Source organism: Plecotus auritus, assembly GCF_963455305.1.
Source record: "Plecotus auritus genome assembly, chromosome: 3".
Lineage (NCBI taxonomy): Eukaryota > Metazoa > Chordata > Mammalia > Chiroptera > Vespertilionidae > Plecotus > Plecotus auritus.
In genome coordinates this window covers 82,067,105-82,094,805 of record NC_137772.1, presented here as the reverse complement: position 1 = coordinate 82,094,805, position 27,701 = coordinate 82,067,105, and positions in this window count along the sequence as shown.

The following is a 27,701-nucleotide window of genomic DNA, read 5'->3' as shown; positions in this document are numbered from 1 at the left end:
CCGAGGCTGTTCCCTATGGTCAATATTTGAATGTGACACCCTGTTGAAAACAACAAAGATGTAGGCAAATGAAGGAGCCTCTTCTCCTATACCATTTATTCATTAATATTCTATGGCTAATCAGCATAAATCAATTTAGATGTATATGCATGCACCAATATTTTTTATTTAGAGCAAGGACTGAAAGTGCCCATGCTTTACCTTTTCAGATAAATTACCCCAACTATCTACATAATCTATATAATAAAGAGGTAATATGCTAATTGGTCCTAAAGGTGTCTGTCATGACCAGGCTGCGCGGGCACAGGAGCTGGTGGGTGGGGACAGGGGCAGGGACTTGTGCCACTGGTACATGAGGCTGCTGCAAGGGGCAGCCTCCCTCCACCCCCACCCCCCCGCGGAGGCACGAGCAGGCCCATGCGCCATCCACCCAGAGGGGGGTCGTCAGGACGGGGGTGGGGCCTTGGCAGAGAGCCCTCAGCACTCTTGCACCAGCGTCTGAAGGCATGAAGAGGAAGGGAGAGCACATAGGCAGTTAGGGGGGTTAGGCCAGGAGGGGAGAGCAGATAGGCAGTTAGGGGGATCAGACAAGGAGGGGAGAACAGTTAGGGCCATCAGGCCAGAGGGGAGCAGTTAGGGGCATCAGGCAGACAGGAGAGCAGTTAGGGGCATCAGGCAGGCAGGGGAATGCTTAGGAGCCAGTGGTTCTGATTGTGAGAGGGATCCCAGATGGAGAAGGTGCAGACCAGGCTGAGGAACTCTCCACCCCCATGCATGAATTTCATGCACTGGGATACTAGTTTTACATATTTTTCTTTGATACATACAATTGTAATATCTTAGTGAGTAGATGAATTATTGGGTGTGATGTTTAAATATTATATTTATATAAAATATTTGGAGATATTGAAATGGCATTTTAAATGCAGTTAAATTTACTTTTGTGTTTGAAAATTTATAAGATAAAATTAATTCAAGATATCTATCTAAATTTTGTAGATAATGAATTATCAATGTACTTTTTATGGCATCCAAATGGCAACATTTTATAAATTATAGCACTCTACAAGCTAATAGTTGTTCTTTTATAGGAGATTTAATTAGGAGACTTTCAATTCAGTGATATATAGCCCCAAATCTGTTCTCTCACTGAATCTCCACAGGCCTCCTGGGTTCTACAGATGCACAGATTAATCTAGATTCTTCAGGGAAATTCATGTAGCAGATTTTGTCAATTCTGATTGAAGAATACTATGACAACCACTACAGTGGTGTTTTTTGACCTGATTATTACTGAAGTTACAAGGTATTACTCTTGATAGGTACTCTGAAAGATTACACCCAAAAGACACCTTGAGATTACTCAGACAGCAGGCAGGATCTAACTTGACTGTGATAATAGTTCCTGAGCTAAACAGGGGAAGAAACATATTCATTACTAATGTATTTCTCACGTTCCTATTTTCATAGGAAAGTACAACTTGATGTCTGCAACTAATAGATATATACATATATATATATTTTTAGTTAGTAAAATAAAAGTATTCTATTATCAAATAAAAGTAATTGAATAGGACAGAGAACAAATTAATTTAAATGTTTTATTCTATATTAGTATATTTGATTTATGTAAAAAATGAATATTATTATCTATTTCACCCATGCATATATTTTTTCCTAAAACAAGCTAATGAAATTGGTTGTGCATTACTGTTGACAATATGTAGGTGATTCTTTCTTGTCCATTTATCCTGTCTAATCTTCTATACTGTAAATTTTTGTTCAATTTAATAATGTTTAAGAGCCAACAAAGCCCTGATGACTGTTAGCTTTCAAGTCCAAGTCTTCATTTCTTTGAGCTTCAGGTTGTAATTTGTTTTAAAAGGCAATGGTTCTGAAGACCCAACAAATTAAAATTTATTCCACCTCTTACTTAAGAGACCAAGAGATACTTTGTGCTACATCAATGAGGAAATGGATTGTAGAACACAAGGCTGAGCATGGTTTTAAGTGTTAGGAAATGGAAGGAGAATTTTAACTGTGTACATTGTTTTGACAAGGGCCCACAAATTTTAAGTAGTATTATATGCTACAAAATTAGCATCACAGACAAAAAAATATGTTAAAACTCTAAAATGACCAAGTAATCAGAATGATCTGTTCTAGAACCAAACCAGATGAAACAAAAACTGTGATGATTATTTTGACTTGTTTCTTTCAACTTTTCTTTTTTTGAAAATTTCTTTTGAATGACAATTCAATTTCACTTTAGTAAGGATTTATTTTTCCTTAGGACAACAATAAGCACCACGTACATTGAATATATCTCACAAACCCAAAATAGTTTTAATTATTAATTACTACATAGTAAAGTTTTTCAGATTATAAATTAGTGGCATAGAATGATTTTTATGTAATTAAAGGGACTTTCCTATGTTAACCACTACTTTTTTAAAAGTTTATTTCTGATATTCCCACCCTAAAAACTCTTGCTGGAGTGAAATACATTTATTCACATAAACACAATGCAGTCTGAAAATCCCGTGGATCTTGCATTCTAATTCTCTTGCTCGCACTGGCCCCTCAGTTTGCATGACTCCCCTTTCTCTTTTACTTAAAATGTACATTTTCTTCACAGTTCAAATCATTCCTAAGATTTCTTCTTAACAGGTTATTCAACCTACATTATATTTTACTCTTCAATAGCTTCCTAGATACATTTGTGTGCATGTTTTTTTTTTGTGTGTGTGTGTGTGTGTTTTTTTTTTTTTTTTTTTTTTTTGCATAGGACCTATTTTTACAATTGGGTTGCAAAACACTGCAGAAGTCCTACAGAATATAGATGAGTATTTTTATCCTTTGTTATTTTTTCTAGACCTAAAATTACTCTCATCAATTGAGTGTGCATTAGGTTTGTTCTAGATAATATTAAATTGGGGAGAAACTTGGATTAAAATTAAATGAATGCTACTCAGGTTGTAGTCTGGGTATGGCTCAAAAAATTAAAAATGGAAATTCCATTTGAACCAGTAATCCCACTTCTAGTAATATATTCCAAGAAAACAGAAACACGAATCAGAAAGGATATATGCACCCCTATGTTCATAGCAGCACAATTTATAATAGCTAAGATTTGGAAACAGCCTAAGTGCCCATTAGCAAATGACTGGATTAAAAAATGGTGGTATATCTACATAATAGAATACTATGCTGTTATAAAAAAGAAGAAACTTTTACCATTTGCAGCAGCATGGATGGGCCTGGAGAGCATTATGCTAAGTGAAATAAGGCAGTCAGAGAAAGATAAATATCACATGACCTCACTCATTTGTGGAATATAATGAATAACATAAATTGATGAACAAAAATAAAGCCAGAAACACAGAAGCATTGAACAGACTGTACAAGCATTGAACAGACTGAGGGAAGGCAGGCGGGGGTTGGGGGGTGAGGAGGTAAGCGATGAACCAAAGAACTTGTATGCATGCATATGAGCATAACCCATGGACATAGACAGTAGATGGGTGAGAGCAGGTACTGGGGGGTGGGAGCAGCTTGGGAGAGGTCAATGGGGGAAAAAGGAGACTCATGTAATACTTTAATAAAGAATTTAAATTAACAAAAAGAATCATAGATCTACCAAAAAATAAATGAATAAGTACTTTTATTTTTTGCAAATTAAAGAATTATAAACTGCTTTTGTAAGTGTGTATATGTGTGTGTTTCAGTAGGGAAAAATTAAGAGAGGGAGGAAAGGAGGGAAGGAGAAAGAGAAAGAGAAATAGAGAAAAGCCAAGATACCCATTTTCCATGAGGTATACAATATAGTTCCCATATTGATGAATAAACATTACTACTAAAAATTTTAAATTTTTTAAAAGCAGTATTTTTAAAAATAAATTGTCAAAATGAATTTTTTCTTTCATAAAGATAAATTAATTCTATTTAATAATTCAAGCAATATTGAAAAGCTCCATATATGTTAAAGAATCATTTTTCAATTAAATACATCCCTAACCCTTTTCTCTCTCATCTATTTTCTTCCATGACTACATAAATAACCCCAAATCTGCATTTGTGTTTACACATATAGATATAATTGTGTTGACATGGACACCTCTTCTTCTCACTTAGCAAGGTATCATTTTCAGATATATATTTATGTCATAGGTTAAAAACCATGCTGAAAGTTACCCAGAATGTATCAGATAGCCAAATGCTTTACCAGCTTATAAATATTTCTGATATCAACTTTACATAGAGAAATAACTTACATTTTAATAGCTTCATAAACTTCCATTTTATAGATCTTGCTTATTTATTTAATCAATCCCAAATTATTGACTCTAGATTTGTCCAACATGAGAAACTCTACATTAAATATCTTTCTAACATATCTTAGCATACTTGACTCATTTTGTTGGAATAAATTTAACAACTGGAGCTAGTAGCTCAAATAAAGTTTGATACGTATTGTCAGAATGTACTCCAAAGAATAGGTCTAATTTACGTCTTCCAAGATTGTCTGTGACCTGACTGACTCTTATACTTAATCCTAAGGAGGATTAAGCCAACCCTCAGGTCTGAGCCCTTCTACCACAGGCTGGACCTTCTTGGACGCCGGGTGGTAGACAGAGAATCCATGAGAAGTTGTGGGTATATAAGAGAATCTTTATTGTAGGAGCCAGTAGCCATGTAGCCATTGCTAACAAGGAGCCACTAAACAAAACAGTTCTTCCAAGCAAAATATCATACATCAGGTAGCTGCACACTGGCTAGGTAACAATCCATCTTTCTTATAAAGTAGTAGCCTCCTGCATAGGAGCTAGTTATACAGGAGTATAGTGAGTATTATTGTAAAATTAGAAGGAACTGGGGAAGGAGGTAAAATGTTGCTGGTGAATTGCTAAAATTCTTTGCAAGACCAAGATCACAATTTTAATTCTTTTTCTATTATCAATAAGTTAATTTACAACCTTTTACAATCAAATTTAAAATTTGATCCCCTGTAATTTATTTTGTTTTACCATGTGATTGGCATTTTTATTTAATTTATATTTAAGTATAGTTGACAGGAGCTATCCTTAGAGCCACAGCTTCTCTAAGTAGCCACCTCTGAACCCACACTAAGCAGTCCAGCTTCACATAAGAGCAGCCTCTGTACCCACAGCCATTATCTGAGCAGCTGTGCACTGCTGGCTTGTCAGTAACAACTTTATACTACTTAGACAAAAGAAACTTCTTTCCAAATAATGACCTCAGTCTTTTGGGTTATAGAAGGGCATGCTTGTGCAGTGTTCATACAGATTATTATGGCCTTGCTCTTGCACATTTGTATAGTCCTTGGACACCCTGATTAAGATTCCCACGCTCAGAGTGGCCTTGAACGTCTGGCGTACTCTGAACAAGGCCTCTGCACTCTAATTGGCCTTGAGCATCCAGCGTACTCTGAATAGGGTTCCCACTCTGATCAATGATTATCTCCCATCATTGGTGTTTCTATTTCTCACCCTCTCTTCTTTTCTGAGATTAATACAAATATATTAAATTTTATAAAAATAAGCATGTACTATTTTGGAATACACAAAATATGATTAAGAGGTTGTTTTTTTTAAAGAATAACTCCAATGTAGAGCTCATTGATACTCATTCTGAACCATAAATAGATTGCAGAAGTAACAAAATGCCCAAGCCATTGACACTGATAGCAAATGGACAGACATCCAAGGTGAATGGCGCTGTTGCCAGTCTGACCAGGCACTTCCTGGAGCTGACCACAATATCTAAGATCTCTAGAAAGCCTTAGACAGATTCGCTCAGGAAACTCAAGCACTGGTATAGCCATTTGACCAATAGCTGACAGCTTCCTCTAGTGGCAATGTTTACTTTCATTATGTGATGGAGACTGAAGAAAGACAAGACATTCTTAAAGGTCAGCAGAAAATTAGGTTTAATTTAATAAACCTAATAAAATTTTAATAAAATTGCATATTTCAGGAAATTATTATCATTCTTCTGGAGACATGCTGCTGATGGCCTATAGTGAGTATTATTGTAAAATTAGAAGGAACTGGGGAAGGAGGTAAAATGTTGCTGGTGAATTGCTAAAATTCTTTGTAAGACCAAGATCACAATTTTAATTCTTTTTCTATTAGCAATAAGTTAATCTACAACTTTTAAAATTTGATCCCCTGTAATTTTTTTGTTTTTGTTTTACCATGTGATTGGTATTTTTATTTAATTTATATTTAAGTATAGTTGACATGCAATACTATATTTGTTTCCGATAATTTGACATTTAAATATCTCACAAAATGATCATCATTAAGTCTACTAACAATATGTCATCTTACAAAATTATTACAATGTTATTGACTACATTCCCTACATGGGACATCACATTTGTCTTATTTACTTTATAACTGAAAGTTTGTACCTCTTAATCTTCTTCACCTATTTTCCACATCCCATCACCCTCCCCTTCCCCTTTGCCAACCAATGTCATATTTTTTGTTTTACATTTCAGGACTTAAAAAATTGTTTTTCCCCTTTGACACAATATCTGTACATATTACACTAGGTTGTTTATTTTTTTTTCATTGATCTCTCTGGTAAGATGTTTACACTTGTAATCAATATGTGTGTGTCTACCTTATTTATTTTTCTCTATTTCAACTTGTTTTTAAAATTGACTTTTTTAGAGCAGTTTTAGTTTCATAGCAAAGTTATGCAACACAGACAGAGATTTCCCATATGCCATGTGCCCCTACACATACAAGTCTCTCACTAGCAAAATCCCACATAAGAGAAGTAGTACATTTGCCACAATCTATGAATCTACATTGACTCAATATTATTACCGAAAGTCCTGAGTTTACATTAGGGGTCAATCTTGGGCTATAAATTCTATGGATTTGCACAAATGCATAATGACATGTATTCATCTTTGTAGTATCATACAGAATGGTTTTAGTGCCTTAAGACCTCTCCATGCTCTACCTATTCATCCTTTTCTTATCCTATCCCCGGCAACCACTGGTCTTTTACTGTCTCAATAATTATGCTTTTCCAAGTGTCATATAGTTGAAATTATACATAGTCTTTTTAGATTGTCTTCTTTCGCTTAACAATATACATTTAAGGCTCATCCATGTCTTCTTATGGTTGATAACTCATTTATTTTTAATGTTCAATAATATTCAATTTTCTAGATATGTCACAGTTTATTATACATTCATCTACTGAAGGGTGTCTTGATTGCTTCCAAATTTTGGCAATTAAGGATAGAACTGTTGTAAAAGTCATGTAATAGTTTTTGTGGACAAATTTTTAACTGATTTGGGTAAACACCAAGGATCATTATTGCTGGATCATATGGTAACTGTACAATTAGTTTTGTAAGAAACTGTCAAACTATCTTCCAAATCGGCTAAAGCATTTTGCATTTCTACTAACAAAGACTGAAAATTTCTGTTGTTCCACATCCCCTCCAGAATTTGATGTCAGTGTTTTTGTTATTGGCCATTCTAATCACTATATTGTGATAGCTCATATTTTAATTTACAATTCCTTAATGATCTATGATGTTGAGCACCTTTTTGTGTGCTAATTTGCCATATGTTTATCTTCTTTGGTGTGGTGTCCAGATCTCTTGCTCATTGTTTAATTGAGTTGTATTGTTTCTTATTGTTGAGTTTTAACAGTTGTTTATATACTTCAGACAATAATCTTTTATCAGCTAACTCTTTTGAGAATATACTTTTCCAGTCTATGGTAGTTTAACTTCTCATTCCCTTGAAAGTGTCAGAGCAGAATTCTTATTAAATGTTAAAAATAGTCCAGCCAAAACCGGTTTGGCTCAGTAGATAGAGCGTCGGCCTGCGAACTGAAGGGTCCCGGGTTCGATTCCGGTCAAAGGCATGTACCTTGGTTGCGGGCACATCCCCAGTAGGGGGTGTGCAGGAGGCAGCTGATCGATGTTTCTCTCTCATCTATGTTTCTAGCTCTCTATCCCTCTCCCTTCCTCTCTGTAAAATATCAATAAAATATATTAAAAAAAATTGTCCAGTTTATCAATTATGTCTTCCATAGAATATGCCTTTGTCGTTACATCTAAAATGTTTTAATGGTGGTTTAGTTCTACATATACTTAACATATTTAAGTAGTTAAATATATCACTTTGATAAAAGTCAATCAGGCTTGTCTTATTCTTTAATATTCCTTCTCCTCCTAATTTCTATAAAAATATACATATACATTTTTTGGAACATTACAAATACCAAACCGTTAAACAAAGGAGAAAATAAATTTTATAAAATTTAGAATTAGCATCCTATTATATTTTTAACTATATCTACTTATATCAAAAATCTGAAAAGAATCAAGACTGAATAACCAGCAAACTGCAGGAAGCGGCAGATCTCGGGAGGTGTTAAGTCTTTTTCTGATGTTTTCCCAGCACTGGGGAAAGCAGACCATGGTGCATATCTTGGTCCTTTCCAAAGACACCCAGCCCCAGCAGAAGGAGCTGCAAGCTGTGGGTTGTTGATGGCTCCAAACAGGGTACTCAGGGCCAGTCAGAAACAGCATCTGACACTGTCCTGCACTAGAGATTGGGAGTTATAGCAGATCTTCTTAATACATAGACATAAACCCAAGCAGGCAGCCAAAAAGGGGAGACAAAAATAATGAGCCCCAGATGAAAGAACAAGAGAGTTCTCCAGAAGAAGAGCTAAATGAAATGAAGATAAGAAATTTATCAATCACAGAGTTCAGAATAATGTTGGCAAGGATGCTCAGCAGCATGACAAAAGATATAGTAAATATGAAGAATGACATAGCAATAACAAAGAACACAGTGGAAGGAATACATAGCAGATTAGGGGAAGCTGAAGATTGGATTGGTGAATTAGGATACAAGGTAGAAAAAAATTACTCAATCGGAGAACCAAAAAGAAAAAATAATTAAAAAAAAACAGGAGGACAGCTTAAGGAAGCTGTGGGACAATGTGAAATGTAGCAATATTTGCATAATAGGAGTGTTGGAAAGGGACAAACATGAACAAAGAATACAAAAAACTTCTCTTACCTAGCACAGAAAAAAGTCACACAAGTTCAGAAGGCATAGAGAGTCCCAAGCAAGAAGAACTCAAACAGGCCCATGCTCATATGCATAATAATTAAAATGCCAAAATTAAAAACAAAGAGAGAATCTTAAAGGCAGCAAGAGAAAAGCAACTGGTTACCTACAAATCTGAAAATAATCAAAACTAAATAACAATCAAACTGCAGGCAGAGGTGGGTCTCTGGAGGCTTTGAGTCTTTGCCTGATCTAATTTGGGGCCCAGGGCTGGGTAAAGCAGACCTTGGTGCACATCTTGGTCCTTTCCAAAGGACCATAAACTTGTCAGCTGATTTCCCATCAGAAACTCTACAGGCCATAACAGAATGGCATGAAGTTTTCCAGGTAATAAAAAGCAAGGATCTGAAACCAAGAGTACTATATCCAGCAAGGCTATCATTCAAAATAGATGGTGAAATAAACAGCTTCCTAGACCTCCCCCACCTCCCCCCCCCCCAAAAAAAAAAGGCTAAAGGAATTTATCACTACCAAACCAGCACTGCAAGAAATGCTAAAGGGACTGCTGGAATGAGAAGAAGAAATAGAAGGAGAGAGAAACAGGACTACAGAAATAAAATGGCAGTAAGTAAGTACCTATCAATAATAACCTTAAATGTAAATGGATTATTTGTTCAATTCAAAAAACATATGTTATCTGAATGGAAACAAAAACATGATCCAATTATATGCTGTCTACAAGAGAACCACCTCAGAACAAAAGACTCACACAGGATGAGAGTGAAGTGATGGAAAAAATTTCCATGCAAGTGAAAATTAAAAAAAAAAAAAAAGCTGGTGTAGTAAAACTCATGTTTGACAAAATAGACTACAAAATGAAGGCCATCACAAGAGACAATAAAGGCACTACATAATACTAAAAGGATCAATCCAACAAGAGAATATAACCCAGATAAACATATATGCACCAAAATATAGGAGCAACAAAACATAAAAAAAACTTCTGGAGGACTTTAAGCAAGAGATTGACAGCAATAGAGTCATAGTAAGGTACTTTAACACTCTGCTGACTTCACTGGATAGATCTTCCAGACAAAAATTAACAAAGAAACAGTGGCTCCAAATGACACACTGGATCAGATGGATTTAATTGAAATTTATAGAACATTTCACCAAAAAGCTGCAGAAGGCATTATTCTCAAGTGCAAATGGATCATTCTCAAAGATAGACCACATGTTAGGATGCAAAGCAAATCTCTAAAAGCTCAAGAAGATTGAAATCATATCAAGCATCTATCTTTTCAGATCACAATGAATGAAATTAGAAATCAACTACAGTAAAAACACTAAAAAAAATTCAAACATATAGAGACTAAATAACACTTATTAAACAATAAATAGATTACCAATGAGATCAAGAAAGAAGTCAAAAACTTCCGGGGAATAATTGAAATGAACACACAACTCCAAATCTGTGGGACACAGCAAAAGCAGTCCTGAGAGGGAAGTTCATAGCAATACAGGCCTACATAATAATAATAATAATAATAATAATAATAATAATAATAAACTATTTAACCCTAAAACTTGAATTAGAAAGAGTACTATAAGAAAAGCCCAGAGTAAGTAGAAGGAATACGATATTAAAGATTAGACCAGAAATAAATGAAATAGAGACTAAAAAACAATACATAAGATAAATGAAACCAAGAGCTGGTTCTTTGAAAAGATAAACAAATTGATGAACCATCAGCCAGACTCATCAAGAAACAAAGTGAGAGGACCCAAATAAATAAAATCAGAAATGAAAGCAGTGAAATAACAACTGACACCACAGAAATACAAAGGATTGTAAGAAAATACTATGAGCAAGAACATGTCAACAAGCTGCACAATGTGGATGAAATGGAAAAATTCCTAGGAAAATACAATCTCCCAAAACTGAATCAGGAACAATCAGAAAATCTGAATAGGCCAACAACAGTTAATGAAATAGAAACATTAATTAAAAAAAACTTCCAGAAAATAAAAGCACTGGTATAGACAGCTTCACAGGGGAGTTAGTTCAAATAAGAACTAACACCTATCCTTCTCAAACTATTCCAAAATAATCCAAGAAGAAGGAACACTTCCAAGCTCTTTTTATGAGGCCAGCATTATCCTAATTCTTAAACAAGATAAAGACACTACAAAGAAAGAGAAATTTAGGCCAATATCTCTGATAAACATAGATGCTAAAATATTCAACAGAAGATTAGCAAATTGGATCCATCATTATATTAAAAAGATCATACAACATGACAAAGTGAGATTTAATCCAAGAATGCAAGTCTAGTACACTATTCTCAAATGAATTTATGTGATCCATCACATAAACAGATTGAAAGACAAAAATCACATGATCATATCAATTGATGCAGAAAAAGCATTCAACAAAATCTAACACTCATTTCTTATAAAAACTCTCAGCAAAGTGGGAATAGATGTATGATACCTCAAATTAATAAAGGCCATATATGACAAACCTATAGCCAACATCTTACTCAATGTGCAAACACTAAAATCATTTCTCCTAAGAACAGGAACAAGACAGGGATGTCTGCTGTCACCACTCTTATTCACATTTGTACTGGAGTGCTAGCCACAGCAATCAGATAAGAAGAAAATATAAAAGGCATCCAAAATGGAAAGAAGGAAGTAAAACTCTCATTATTTATAGATGACATGATTGTGTACATGGCAAACCCTAAAGATTCCACACCAAAAAACTGCTAGATTTGATAAATGAATTCAACAATGTAGCAGGATACAAAATTAACACCCAGAAATCTATTGCATTTTTATATGCCAATAATGAATTATCAGAAAGAGAAAATAAACAACCCTAACCGGTTTGGCTCAGTGGATAGAGCGTCGGCCTGCAGACTGAAAGGTCCCAGGTTCGATTCCAGTCAAGGGCATGTACCTTGGTTGCGGGCACATCCCCAGTAGGGGGTGTGCAGGAGGCAGCTGATTGATGTTTCTATCTCATCAATGTTTCTAACTCTCTATCCTTCTCCCTTCCTCTCTGTAAAAAAATCAATAAAATATATTTAAAAAAGATAAAATAAACAATCCCATTTAACATTGCAACAAAAATATTAAGATACTTAAGAATAAACTTGTCCAAGGAGGTAAAAGACTTATACTCGGAAAACTACGGGACATTGAAAAAAGTAATAGAGGAAATATAAACAAATGAAATGATATACCGTGTTCATGGATTGGTAGATCAATATCATTAAAATGTCCATACTACCCAAAGCAATCTATAGATTCAATTCAATCCCTATTAAAATATCAACAGGATATTTCACAGCCTTAGAATAAACAGTCCAAAAGTTTATATGAAACCAAAAGACCCTGAATAGCCACAGCAATCTTGAGAAAGAAAAACAAAGTTGGAGGAATCACAATACCAGATATCAGGTTATACTACAAAGAAACTGTAATCAAAACAGCTTGGTACTGGCACAAGAACAGGTTGATAGATCAATGGAACAAAACAGAGAACCCAGAAATAAATCCAAGCCATTATGCTGAATTAATATTTGACAAAGGAGGCAACAACATACAAGAGGAGTCAAGGCAGTCTCTTCAATAAATGGTGTTGGTAAAATTGGACAGATCATGCAAAAAAAAATGAAACTAGACCACCAACTTACACCATACACAAAAATAAACTCAAAATGGATAAAAGACTTAAATATAAGATGTGAAATCTTAAAAATCCTATATGAAACAATAGGCAGTAAAATCTCAGACATCTCTTGTAGCAATATGTTTACAGAGACATCTCTTAGGGCTAAGGAAACTAAGGAGAAAATAAACAAATAGGATTACATCAAACTAAAAAGCTTCTGCACAGCAAAAGAAACCATCAACAAATGAAAAGGGAGCCCACTATATGGGGGAACATATTTGGTAATGATACATCTGATAAAGGGTTAATATCCATAATATATAAGGAATTCATACAACTTAACAAAGGGAAGACAAACAATCCAATTGAAAAAAATAGGCAAAGAACCTAAAATAGACAGTTCTCTAAACTGGTCATACAGATGGCCAAGAGATATATGAAAAAATGCTCAAAGTCAGTGATCATCAGAGAGATGCAAATTAAAACAATAATAAGGTTTCACCTTACACCTGTCAAAATGGCTACCATCAAGAATTCAACAAATGACAAGTGCTCTTGAGGATGTGGAGGAAAGGGAACCCTAGTACACTGCTGGTGGGAATGCAGACTGATGTAGCCATAGGGAAAACACTATGGAGTATCCTCAAAAAAAAAAAAAAAAAATACATGGAACTGCCATTTGATCAAGTAATTCCACTTCTAGAAATACCAGTCAGAAACACCAGTCAGAAAGAACATATGCATCCTTATGTTCACAGCAGTACAATTTGCAATACCTAAGATATGGAAAGAGCCCAAGTGTCCATCTGTAGATGAGTGGATAAAAAAGATGTGGTGCATATACACCATGGAATACTGTGCAGCAGTACCAGCATAAAGGGACCTAGAAAGTATTATGCTAAGCAAAATAAGCCAGTCAGTGAAAGACAAGTATCATATGATCTCACTCAAATTGGGAATCTAATGAACAAAGTAACGCTATTGAACAAAATGAAAGAAAAAAAAAACACTGAAAAAAAAACCAAACTCATGCAATATCTACATCTTCCAAATAATATTTACTGGGTACCTAATTTGTGCCAAGCTCTAATCTTGGTGCTAAGAATATAGCTACAAATAAATCCTTTTTATTTATGCAATTTACAGTTAAAAGTATAAAGATGAAGGACAGTAAGGTAAATAGAAGGTGCATGGTGGAGTGGGTTTGTGAGAACCCCTCTCTATTCACATGAGAATGAAGCAAAGATATGAAGAATGTAGCCATAAGCATATGTGGAGGAAGAGTCGTCTATGCAGAGATGTAACAATTTCATGAGCTGTAAGAAAGATGTGAACTTTGTGTATTCAATGAAAAAATAAGGAGGCTAATATATAGAAAGCTGAAATAAAGTCAGAGATGAGGGTCCTTGGAGGTTTCCAGTATGACCATTTGGTCATTGTGAAGATTTTGAGTTTTACTTTGTAATAGATAAGAAAATATTGGAGGATTTTTGAGCAGAGGAGAGGCATGGTTTAAGTTATATTTTAAAATGGGCACTCTGTTAACTATGTTGAGAAAAGTGTGTGTGTATATGCTGGGCAGCGGGGGAGGGGGGTGATGTTGTAAAGGAATCTAATATACATCCTAAGTCATATCTCAGTTATGTGGAGTTGTTAGTACAAAAATAAATAACTGACACCAACATGTCAAACACAAATTTGTAAACACATTTATGTTGATTACAGTAAAAATGCCTTTTATTCTTAGTAGCATTCACATCACTTGTATAAAATTAAGGTGTGTGGTTTTTTTTTCCTTTTATCATCACAATGTTGGTTAAAATGGTAGAGAGCTTCCTGAAAATTGTTTCTACTCTTCATTAGGATCGTTATATATTCACATTAGAAAATTTTCCATCAATGGCTGAATTCACATATAATTATTGTGTTGTTTTTTTTTTTTTTTTTCATGAACCTAATGCCTTTGCTATACAATGTATTATTATCTATACTAGAGGAGGCCCGGTGCATGCAATTCATGCACAGTTGGGGAGGGAGGGTTCCTCAGCCCAGCCTGCACCCTCTCCAATCTGGGCCCCTAGGAGGATGTCCGATCTCCTCTTGCAATCCGGGACCACTGGCTCCTAACTGCTCGCCTGCCTAATCGCCCTTAACCACCTCTGCCTGCCTGTCTGATTCCCCCTAACCGCTCCCCTACCTGCCCGATTGCCTCTAAATGCTCCCCTAGTGGCCTGATTGCCCCTAACCACCTCTGCCTCGCCCCACACCTGGGACACAGGATTCCCTCCTACAGCTGGTCACAGGCACCGGGGGCCTGGGCTTCCCTTCCTCTGGCCAGCCGCAGTGACCCAGGACCCAGGCTGGCTTTGCCTGGGCCGGCCGCAGCCACAGGGGATTGTGGCAGGGCGGCTTTGCCCGGGCTGCAGCCACTGATGCCTGGGACCACGGGGCAGGCGGCTTGTCTCTCTCCCGGGCCGCAGCCCCAGCCACTGGTGCCCGGGATCGCAGAGTGTGTGGTTTGTTCCTCTCCCAGGCCGCAGACTGGCTGGTCCCCATTCCTCGCTTGTGAGCTCATTTGTGCCTGGCTGGTCCCCATTCCTCTCTCCCCAGTGTTGAGTGTCTGAGCCACTATGGCATGACTGCGTGAGGGTGTGAGGACCATTTATTATATAGGATAGAAATGATGGAAAGTTCATGATGCAGTGGTAGGAGCGAGAGAGATGGGGAAGGGTGGGGAAAGCCAGGATGAGAGAACTTGACTCACTCGGCAGTTCCAATTTCAGTCTTTTACTTTTTTTTCTCAATGATTGTCCCTCCCAACACTCTATCTTTGGACTCAGAGCCAGGAGCATATCTTAATTTTTCTCAGATAAGGGTTATGTTTCACATATTTAAATTACAACTTTCAATACTTTAAATTTGTAAATTTTTATTGAATTTATTGCAGTAACAGTGATTAACACAATTATACAGGTTTCAGATGCACAATTCTACAACATCATCTGCATGCTGTATTGTGTTCACCACCCAAGTCAAGTCTCTATCATTATTTCCGTCATAAATTTAATTTATTTTTTCTTCCTATAATATCCAATTTAATTTTGTGATGCTCCTATTTTGTGTTTCAGTGGAGTTTTTTTTCATAAAAGTATATTACTTTTAATTTTAATAATAACATAAAATAAAGGTAAATTGTTATGTATACTCAGTCTATCTAGTTCTTATTCACACCATATTTTTAAATGTTCCTATATGAATATAGGCAAGTTTTCACAAACAAAATGTGTAGCAAAGTTTATGAACACAGAGACATATACAGTTCAATAGGCAGAAAAACACTAAATTAAAAACACACCGTTAATAGCATTGAATTGTCATTTTTCAAGGTTGGAGTTATCTGATGAAAAGACTGTTACTGAAATTATTAAATTATTATAGTTAAATGTCTCTTGGTTGGCATCGTGACAGCATTTAAACATATTTCTTTTGCTCATGAAATCTGGTAGAATATTGAATTATCATTGTACATCATTTAATCACTCAATATATTAAGTCAAACATATTTCATGGCATTTTTATAACCAACATGTGTTGAAGTAGTATATATAAATAATCATGCATATAAAAGTAAATATATTAACATTCTCAGACAAGCAAAGGAAAAGAGAAATTAACAACAGCAAAATGGCTATAAGATTACCATTTAAAAGGCACTTGTCAAACTTAAGAGCTTAATAATTAAAATAATATTAAAATTACTTGAAAATCTTACTGTTAATTTTCTTTAGCTTTATCTAGGGCCTTTTATTTCCTAAAGATGACTTGTCAAATGATCAGAGAGGAAGCCATAGATCTACAATAACAAAAACATAGTTTAAATAAAGTAGAAACACAACTTCGTTGAAATAGACCTCAACCTGAAAATTCATGCAAGGAAATTGAAAATTATAATAATAAACAGGAATTTTTCTAACACCAACAGATTTACAGAATGATACAGTTTAGATCATTTAAGTATCAGAATGCCAGTATTGTGTTTTAAAAATTATATTCTCATATCTTTTGGCAGAACCAAATGGGATGGAGTTGGAAATTCCTCTTTCTTACAAAATAAGCAGTGTTTGATTGATTATGCCTGTCCATACATATCTGATGGATTTAGAGTTATAGTTCTCTAATTGCAAATCCAATACCTGATTAGTGAGTGACCTTTTACAATAGAAACATGTTTCACATCAGTCCCTGTATTGTTACTCATCAGAATATCCATTTTTCACACATTTGTGTATGTGCAGTCATTGGGCAATGTGCCATTACTTTTGAATAACTGGGGCTTAAACTACTAAATTGTTCTTATATAGGCAAAAAGAAATGCAGGTGTAAGCCAGGTAGACTCTCTGATTCACAACGTTCTTTTGGAAAAGAAGAGTCTGTGTAGAACAGTCTGTAACATGTTTAGTTCACAGTGAGCTAAAAAATGTCCTACACCTTAGCAATGTTAATGTATAAAATAAAGAAAACTTCACAGGTTAATAAGTAATATGATCACAATAGGAATTCATTAACAATCCTGTATGAGTAACTGTAATACTGACATTTTATGCAACCATGCAAATCTATGCAGCAGTGTCAGGATAACAAAGCTAAATTACACAGGTAGACTATTTAACTACAATGACTAATAAGCAATTTCAAGTATTTGGGGTTGTTTTTAAGTAAATGTTATGCAAATATGCTTGAATTAAGAATTAAAAGCTAAGTGAACATGCTAAACTTTCAAATACTGCTAACATAAAATTTTAATCTCGCACAAATATCTTTTTGTCATTTATTTTTACTTGGCTAACACTGTGACATATGTTAAGTAGAAATCACAAATGTGCTCACATATTAGAAAGATAAAATAAATATACATATTTTTGTTATCATTTTTGGAATGAAGAAGTAAAATGGAATATAACTAAATAATGAACATACTGACATAAATTTCTTCAAAAATTTTATTTTTATAGGTCTATTGTTATAATTGGTAAACACAAAATTGAATAAAGTTTATAATCCGGTATATTTTGACACACATTTACAATCATAAATCCATCATCGAAATGGTAAAGAACATATTCTTCACCACAAAAAGTTTCCTTATGCCCTTTTTAACCCATTTTCTCTGCCTCTCCCACAGACCCCTAATTCTTCAACTTCCCCAGGTAATCTCTACTCTGTTTAATGTTGCTATAGATTAATTTATCTTACAAAAAAATTTCAGATAAATAGAATTATATGGGATGTACTTTTCTTATTTCTTTTCTATTTCACTTAATTATTTTGCTATGTAAGCATGCTGAAGGATGAATTAACGATTTATTCCTTTTTATTACTGAACTAGGGGCCCGGTGCTTGAAATTTGTGCACTGGGGAGGGGTCCCTCAGCCCAGCCTGCCCCCTCTCACATACTGGGAGCCCTCAGGGGATGTCCTACTGATGGCTTAGGCCCGCTCCCCGTCGGGAGTGGACCTAAGCTGCAGTCTGGCCTCCCTTTGCGGGAGGCGACCGGGCTGATCAGGGGAAGGCGCCAGCCCCATCACCCCACTGCTGCAGCCACTGCCAGCCACCACAGCCGCCAAGGTATTTTCATCAACACGGACTCCAGTCCCTTCACCATGAAAAAATGACAACTTTCTTTAGGCATTTTCAAGATGTGTCATTCATAGGAAATGACATTTCTTTCTTTATTTTTCTTTTTATCCTCACCTAAGGATATGTTTCCATTGATTTTTTTTCCCCTTCCCTCCGATCACAGGCTTGGACCCTTCCCAAGCCTAAAGCCTCTGGCCGAGGCTTTAGGCTTGGGAAGGGGGACCCCTCCCACCCCTCCGATGGCCAGCTGGGAGTGACCTGGCTGCCGAGGAGGTTCCCAGGACCCAGGTATGTATGCAAATTAACTGCTATCTTTGTTGGGTTAATTTGCATAATCACTCTGATTGGCTGTGGGCATAGCAGAGGTATGGTCAATTTACATGTTTCTCTATTATTAGGTAAGATGGTATTCCATTTTATACATTTACTACAATTTGCTTACCCACTCACTGCTGATTGATATTTAAGATATTTTCAGTTTTAAAATTAAATGTGCTATGAATGTATATGTATAAGTCACTATATGGTCATATGTTTTTATTTCCCACAGGTAAATATTTAGGACTAAAGAAGTATGCTATTTTGTTTCAAATATTTGGAGATTATCCACAAGTTATTCTTTTATTGTCTTCTAATTAAATTTCAGTGTAAGCAAAGAACCTACTACTTTAAATAGCAATTTTTTTTACATTTATTTAGTTTTGTGTTATTGTACATAATATGGTCTGTTTTGGGAAATTTTCCAGATGCACTTGCAAATAAAATGTATTCTGCTGATATTGGATGGTGTGTTCTATAAATTCAATTAGATCAAGATATGTAATAGTATTTAGTATGCCGTATCATTACTGATTTTCTGCTTGCTTCTTTGATTTTTGAGGACTGTTGTATTCAAATTATCTCTATAATTGATAATGTGTTTACTTGTATTTTCAATTCCATTAGTTTTTACCTTATGTCTTTTTTAAATATACTTTTTATTGATTTTAGAGAGGGAGAGAATCATTGATCAGCTACCTCCTACACACCCCTTACTAAGGACTCAGCCCAGAACCCAGATATGTGCCCTGACCAGGAATTGAACCATGACCTTCTGATTCATAAGTCAACACTCAACCACTGAGCAACACTAGCTTGGCTTACCTTATGTATTTTTAAGCTCTGTTATTAGATACATGCCCATATAGGATCATCATGTCCTTTTTTTAAAAAAAATATTTATTGTTGAAAGTATTACATAGGTCCTCCTTTTCCCCCATTAACCTCTTCCAGCCACTCCTGCTCCACCCCCCACCCTCACCACGCATTGTTTGTGTCCACAGGTTAAGCATATATGTGTATAATACCCTCTTGATTAATAGAAATGCATCATTATGAAATGACAATGTTCATTCTTATCTATATTCTTTGCTCTAAAATTTATACTATCTTACAAAGATCCTCCAACTTTTAATTTTCTTTCAATTATAGTTGGCACTCAATATTATTTTATATTAGTTTCAAGGGTAAGGCATAATGGTTAGACATTTATATAATTTATGAAGTGATCCACATGGATGAGTCTACTACCTACCTGGTGCCATACATAGTTATTACAATATTACTGACACTATTTTTCATGCTATACTTTACATTTCATGACTATTTCATAATTATCAATTTGTGTTTAATTTCTTCACTTTTTTCACCCAGTCTTACCTTTTTTTAAAATTAATATTGGCATGATATACCATTTTCCATTATATTATTTTTAATTAGTGAATATTTATACTTAATGTCAATTTCTCAATAGGCAACATATAGTTGAATGATGCTTTGTTCTTTAATCCAGTCTGACAATCTCCATTTTACAAATGGGTATGTAGACCATTTCTATTTAGCATGTTTGTTTGTTTATTTATTTAATATGTTTTTATTTATTTCAGAGAGAAAGAGATAGAAACATCAATGATGAAAGAGAATCATTGATCGGCTGCCTCCTGCATGCCCCCTACTGGGGATAAGCCCGCAACTTGGGCATATAACCTTAACTGGAATCAAACCCAGGATTCTTCAGACTTCAGGCTGACGCTCTGTCCACTGAGCCAAACCAGCTAGGGCTAGCATGTTTATTGATATAAAGTTTAAATGTACCAACTTGCTGTAACTTATTTTTTTCCTCATCTGTTCCTGGTTCCCCTTTTCCTACTTTCTGACTTGTTTTGGGTTAATTGATTAACTATGTTTCAAGATTCTGATTATTTTATTTATTATTTTATTACCTATTACTATTTTATTTCTTATTTCAGTGATTGCTAGGGCTTATAATACACGTATTTAACTTGTTACCACCTATCTTAAAGCTATCTTAATTCTTCCATGTACAAAATTCCTACATTATTATATTTCTGCTTCTCCCCTCCTAGATTTTGTGCTATTGTATTTATAACCTTAATTCTGCATATTTTGTATTTTCTACACAATATTGCATTTATTTTTGGTTAAACAGTTAATTATCTTTTAAAGAGATTTAATTACTTTTTAAAAATCACATACATAGTTATTACTTCCTGTGATCTAATTTCTTTTACTAGTGTCAGACAATTCTTTTTTCTCAGGATATCGCAGGAATTCCACTCCAATATTTCCATCTGATATAATTTTCTTTCTGCTTCATGGGCTTCCTTAATATTTTTCATTGTGCAGAAATGCTGTTAATGAATTTTTTGTACTTGGCCTTTTTAAAAACAATACTTTTCACTGAGTATCGAATTCTGTATTAATAAGTTTTATTTCCAGTATGTTAAATATACTGCTCCACTCTCTTCTCATTTGCATTGAATCCAATTGTATTGAAAAATCTGTTATTATATTTAACTTTGTTGCTCTGCAAAAATGTCATTTACTTTACTATTGTTATTTTTATTTTTTTTTATCTCTATCACTGATTTTGAGCAATTTGATTATGATGTGCCTTGGTAAAGTTTTAGTAATGTTTATTTGTGTGTAGGTTAAGGTTAGATGATTTTTATATTCCTTGAATCTGTGGGTATGTAGTTATCATAAAACTGAACAGCATTTTAAGCATTATTTTTCAAATACGATTTCTGCTCCCACAACTCGCCGTTATCCTACAGAGATTTCAAGATACCTGTGTTAGGCCACTTAAAGTGTCCTATAGCTCACTGATTATGTGCTATTAAAAATTGTTTTCTCCCTCTGCTTCATATCAGATAGTTTTTATATGTCCACATCTTCAACCTTACTAATCTTTTATTCTTGAATGTTAAAAACATCCAGTATATTTTTCAATTCCAATGTCATAGTTTTCATCTCAGTATATTTAGTTTGAATATTTTTTACATCTCCTATTTCTCAATTTAACATATTCAACCTTCCCAGTAATATATTAATCAAAGTTAAATTGTTTGATTGTCTGGTAAGTGTAACAACTGTGCCGGTTCTGGTCAGTTTTGATGGACTGATCCTCCTCACTGAAGGAAGGCTTCTCAGCTCTGTCTTGTTTTCGCCTTCCCTGTGCTGCAGCCTGCAACTCATTCCAGACAATAACCTGGAGAAAGGGTAGGGCTTACCTCATGTGCTTGCCATTTCTTAGTTCTTCTTCTTCATTGTACCCTATGTACATTTTTGAAAAAACATTGTTTCATTTATTTTTGAAAAAATTTTAGTTGTTTGAGGCAGAAGGATAGAGCTGGTTCTTGTTACTCAATCTCAGCCATAAATGGAAGTCATGCCTTCTATTTTATGCCAAGTTTTAAGTAAACAAATTGAATTAAAATGTTTGTTGTAAAGAACAAAGTAATCTTACCTAAAAATCTTTAACAATTTAGTTTCAATTGAAGAAACACTTTGTAGATATTTACCACTGTCAATTCTTTTCTTTTTGTTTGTTTTTTACCAGTTTCTTTTGACTAGTGATGTCAAAATATTTTTAGAATTGAAAATATTTAAACATTAATCTGCAGGGTAATGTGCTCAACATTCCAAAAATGTGAATATATATATTACTCCAAATATCATTCCCCCAAATAATAGAAGCTTACTGCATATAAATTATTCGATAAGAGGCAGTGGAAACTTTGCCTAAACTATAATAAATACATTTTATGGGTATTGAAGACATTCTGAAAAAGTCACAGCTTCAGAGATTAAGATCCCAACTAGAAGGCTATTTCAGAGATATAAGAGCAACTCTGCAATTCTTTTAGTGTTTTCTTAAAGCCAAGATGTCAAAAACTGAGCAAAAGCTGATTGTAAAACTGAACATTTTTATTCACCAGTCTCAAAATCCTAAGAAACAACAGTTGGCCTAAAAAATTCACCAAAGCCCAGTTGGTGTGGCTCAGTGTTTGAGCATACACCTATGAACCGGAGGTCATGGTTCAATTCCCACTGGGGAGTAAGGGCATGCAGGAGGCAGCTCATCAATGATTCTCTCTCATCATTGATGTTTCCATCTCTCTCCCCTTATTTCTTCCTCTCTGAAATCAATAAAAATATATATTTTTTAAAATCACCAAAAAGAGGGCTCTGCTAACACCCGTTTTTCACTTGTAAATTCTGCAATCCCATACTCACAAATGGGAGAAGACTGATTCTCAACCTCTAATCAATTAAGTTCCTTTTGAATTTAGGTGATCTGATCCTAATTTTGCTCCCTGATGGAGATTAGGTAAATTCACTCTATGGGCAAAGGATAGTATCTAAAAGTTCCATTATTTTTTCAGATATAATAGCTGACATCTAATAAAAATGTTGACAGCAATTCCAAGACAGAAGACCACAAGAAAAAAAAAAAAAGAATAGGAAAATAAGACCAATCATGAATGACCCTTACATTGACGTTTTCAGATATAGAAATTAAAATAACAACAATCAATACATTACAAAAGATAGATGACCTTATTAGAGAGTGAAATCTATAACAAAGAAGCAATAGAAGCTCTCTATATGAAATTTCAAATAGTGGAGACTGAAAATAGCATGAAGAAAATTAAGTAATAGAAAGATAGGTAAATAGAAACTGAACAGACTAAAAGAACTAAGAAACTTAAATACAGAAAAGTGGAAAAGACCTGTGGAACATAGTGAAAGGTATAATTTATGTGTATTTTAGCTAGAAGAATAACATTAGAAAAATGGGACAGCAGCAGTGTTTAGATAATAGTTAGAAAATTTCCAAAATATTTGAAAGATATTACACCACATGTTTAAGAAGCTCTGAACATACTGAGCAACACAATAACTTAATATTAAGTTTCCATAAAATAAACATACAAACAATACAAAATAAAAATAGGCAAAATATATTAATAGGAACATCACAAAAATGATATAAAAATGGCAAATCAATTCATGAAAGAAGTACAATACTTCCTTTGTCATCAGGCAGATTCAGGATGTGGAGCAACAGAATATATAAATTGTTGCTGGGAATTTAAATTGGCACAACTACTTTGGAAAACCCTTTGCTATCTTATATAATAAAAGCCTAATATGGAAATAGACTGATCACTATGATTCGCACTGACCACCAGGGGGCAGACTCTCAATGCAGAAACTGCCCCCTGATGGTCAGTGTGCTCCCACAGGGGGAGATTTACTCAGCCAGAAGCCAGGCTCACCGCTGGCAAGCGCAGCGGCGCTGGCAGGAGCCTCTCCTGCCTCCGGGCCAGCACTAAGGAGCAGCAAGCCCAGTGGTAAGGTACAGCAAGCAGGTGGGTCGTAAGGAGCAAGGGGTCCCGGACCGTGAGAGGGCACAGGCCAGGCTGAGGAACCCCCCATCCAGTGCACTAATATCATGCACCAGGCCTCTAGTTTCTAATAAAATTCAACATATGCTTACTCTTTGAACTAGCAATTCCACTCATGACTATAGACAAAAGGTGTGTGTGTGTGTGTGTGTGTGTGTGTCTGTTATTAAAAAAAAAAAAAAAAACACGTTTGAGACATTTCATTTACATTGGATGAAACTCCTGCAACTGTATTATGAGTACTAATTTGTGGTATATTTGAAAACTGAATATTATAAAGCAATGATAATAAGCAGATGAATGCTGCATGCAATAAGATAGATGTACTTCTATATTTATACAAAAGAAGCCAGACACAAAGTGATACATACTGTATAATTCCACTTTTTAAGTTTAAAAATAGGCAAAACTAATGAATAATAACATAAATGAGCCTAAGAGCTAACTTCAGGAAGTAAAAAGAGGAAAGACTAGGATAAGGTATGGGGGCATATTGAGAGCTGGTGATATTTCTGAATCTGCATAGTGTTCATCAGATGTTACCTTTGAAACAATTATACAATTTTTCATTTTATATAAATGTGTTATATTTGTATAAAGTTATTTAAAATAGATATTATTACATTTCATCATTCATGTGTCTCCTTGATCATTGATATATGCGTTGCACTGCCCTTTCGTTACTCTCACCTTTACTTTCACTGAAGAGTATCTATACCAGTGGTCGGCAAACTCATTAGTCAGCAGAGCGGCAAACTGCGGCTCGCAAGCTGCAGTTTGCTGACCACTGATCTATACTAATAAAAGGGTAATATGCTAATTAGACTGGACGTCTTCTGGACGACCTTCTGAACATCCTTCCAGACAAAGCCATGGTGGCGGGGCCAAGGCAGAGGCAGTTAGGGGTGATCAGGCCAGCAGGGGAGAGCAGTTAGGGTGATCAGGCTGGCAGGGGAGAGCAGTTTAGGGGGATCAGGCCAGCAGGCAGGTGAGCGGTTAGAAGCCAGTGGTCCATGATTGCAAGAGGGATGTCCAACTGTCAGATTAGGGAATTGGGCCTAAACTGGTAGTCAGACATCCCCCGAGGTGTCCCAGATTGGAGAGGGTGCAGGCCAAGCTGAGGGATCCCCCCCACCGTGTATGAATTTTGTTCATCGGGCCTCTAGTTTATATATACACAAAAGGTTAATATGCAAAGTGTCCCCTCGGGAGTTTGACCAGAAACCAGGAGTTTGCTTGCTCGCTATGATGTGTGCTGACCACCAGGGGGTGGCGTGGAATAAAGGAAGGCCCCAACTGGCAGCCAGAAGGCCCTGATTGGCCCTGATCATCAGCCAGGCCTAGGGACCCTATCCGTGTATGAATTCCATGCACCAGGCTTTTAATTGTAATATAATGTTATAGTAAAAAGTTTACATATATAGAATAGTCAGGTGAAAATATTTCCATGGGAAAGGGACAAAGTCCCTATAAAAAAAATTCTTTCAGTTTTTTTTGTGTTTTTTTTTGCTTAATCCCTTAACCTTTCATTCAAGCCCCCCAACTGCTGTCTGTTCTCTGTTTCTTTAAGTCTGTTTCTATTTTATTAGTTTATTTTGTTCATTAGATTCCATATATAAAGTGAAATTGTATGTTATCTGTCTTTCTCGGACTGGCTTGTTTCACTTACAATAATACTCTCCAGATCCACCCATGCTGTCATAAAAGGTAAGATTTCATTCTTTGCCCTAGATGGTTTGGCTCCAGGGCGAGTGCAGGAGGCAACCAATCGATGATTCTCTCACATCGACATTTTCTCTATCTTTCCTTCTCTTTTCCACTCTCTCTAAAAATCAATGGAAAATACCCTTGGGTGAGGATAAAAAAAATAATAATGAAGAACAAACAGATAAATAATAAAATAAATTTTAAAAAAAGATTTCATTTTTTTTAATGGCCTAGTCCTATTCCATTGTGTAAATATACCACAGATTTTTTTTAGCCACTCATTCACTGTGGAGCATTTGGCTGTTCCCATATCTTGGCTATTGTAAATAACTCTGCAATGAACATAGGCATCTATTTATTATTTCAAACTAGAGGCCTGGTGCAGGAAATTCATGCATGGGGGGGTCCCCTCAGCCCAGCCTGCACCCTCTTCAATCTGGGACCCCTTGGGGGATGTCTGATTGCCAGTTTAGGCCCAATCCAGGGGATCGGGCCTAAACCGGCAGTTGGACATCCCTCTCACAATCCTGGACCGCTGGCTTCTAATTGCTCACCTGCCTGCCTGCCTGGTTGCCCCTAACTGCCCACCCCACCAGCCTGATTGCCCCTCACTGCTTCTGCATGCCAACCTGATCGCCCTTAACTGCTCCCGCCCCCTGCTAGCTTGGTTGCTCCTAACTGCCCCCCGGCTGACCTGGTCACCCCTTACTTCCCCCCCCCTGCCGGCCTGGTCACCCCCAACTTACCCCCTCCTGCCGGCCTGGTCGCCCCACACAGCCTGCTGTTCAGTCATTTGGTCATCCCTCGCTAACCCCCCTGCTGGCCTGATCGTAGGCAGCCATCTTGTGATGGTGTGAGGGTCAATTTGCATATTGCCTCTTTATTATATAGTATTTGTGTTTTGGATTTCTTAGGAAATATTCCAAGAAGGAGAATCACTGGATAATAAGGCAAATCTATTTTTAATTTTTTGAGGTAACTCCAGGGAGGAAGTAGAAAAGAGTAAATAGGGGATAAATGGTGATGGAGAGACTTGACTTGGGATGGTGAACACAAAATTCAATATATAGATGAGGTAAAATGGAATGGTACACATGAAACCTACATAATTTTATTAACCAATGTCACCCCAATAAATTCAGTTTAAAAATTCTTTCAGAATTGTCTGTTATTGTAAAATTCTAAACAAGATGTAAAACATGATGGATGAAAAGAAGAAAAAAGGGAAGATAGAGGAAAAGAGGGATGAAAGGAAGAGAGAGATAGTGATCAAGAAAATCTGAAACAGAAAATAGGTGTGAATTGAGAGTAGGAATATTAATGGAACAAAGCATTAAAGAAAAACAAATGAAAAAGGATAATCAGAAATTTTTCTGTTTGGTCTTTTTACTAACATTAAATACTATTTATAATTTTGATACATATATACACAACTATAAACTCTATAGTGATTGTTGTTTTTCATTTTACAGGCTAACATGTAACAGTGGTTTGTAAGTAAATCTATTAACGAAATCTCTTCTACTATATCATAGTCCTTTGGTGGGAATCCTTTCAGTGTCTCACTTTCAAGGTAAATCTCTCAGCCTATATTTTAAATTAAATTTTTATTTTTGTTAGGGTTTATTTCTTACAAATTTCTAATGAAATTATACCCAAACTTCTTAGATCTAGATGAGTAGGATATAGACATATTTCCCCTTATATTTTTAAACTACCTATTTTTCAGCTTTTTATCTATGTGCTAATTTCTTCAGCTTTGAGTACACTATATTTAATAAAGAGCTGATATTCCTCTAAAATTTCAAAGCCCCTAGCTTTCATATTACTAATCAAATATAT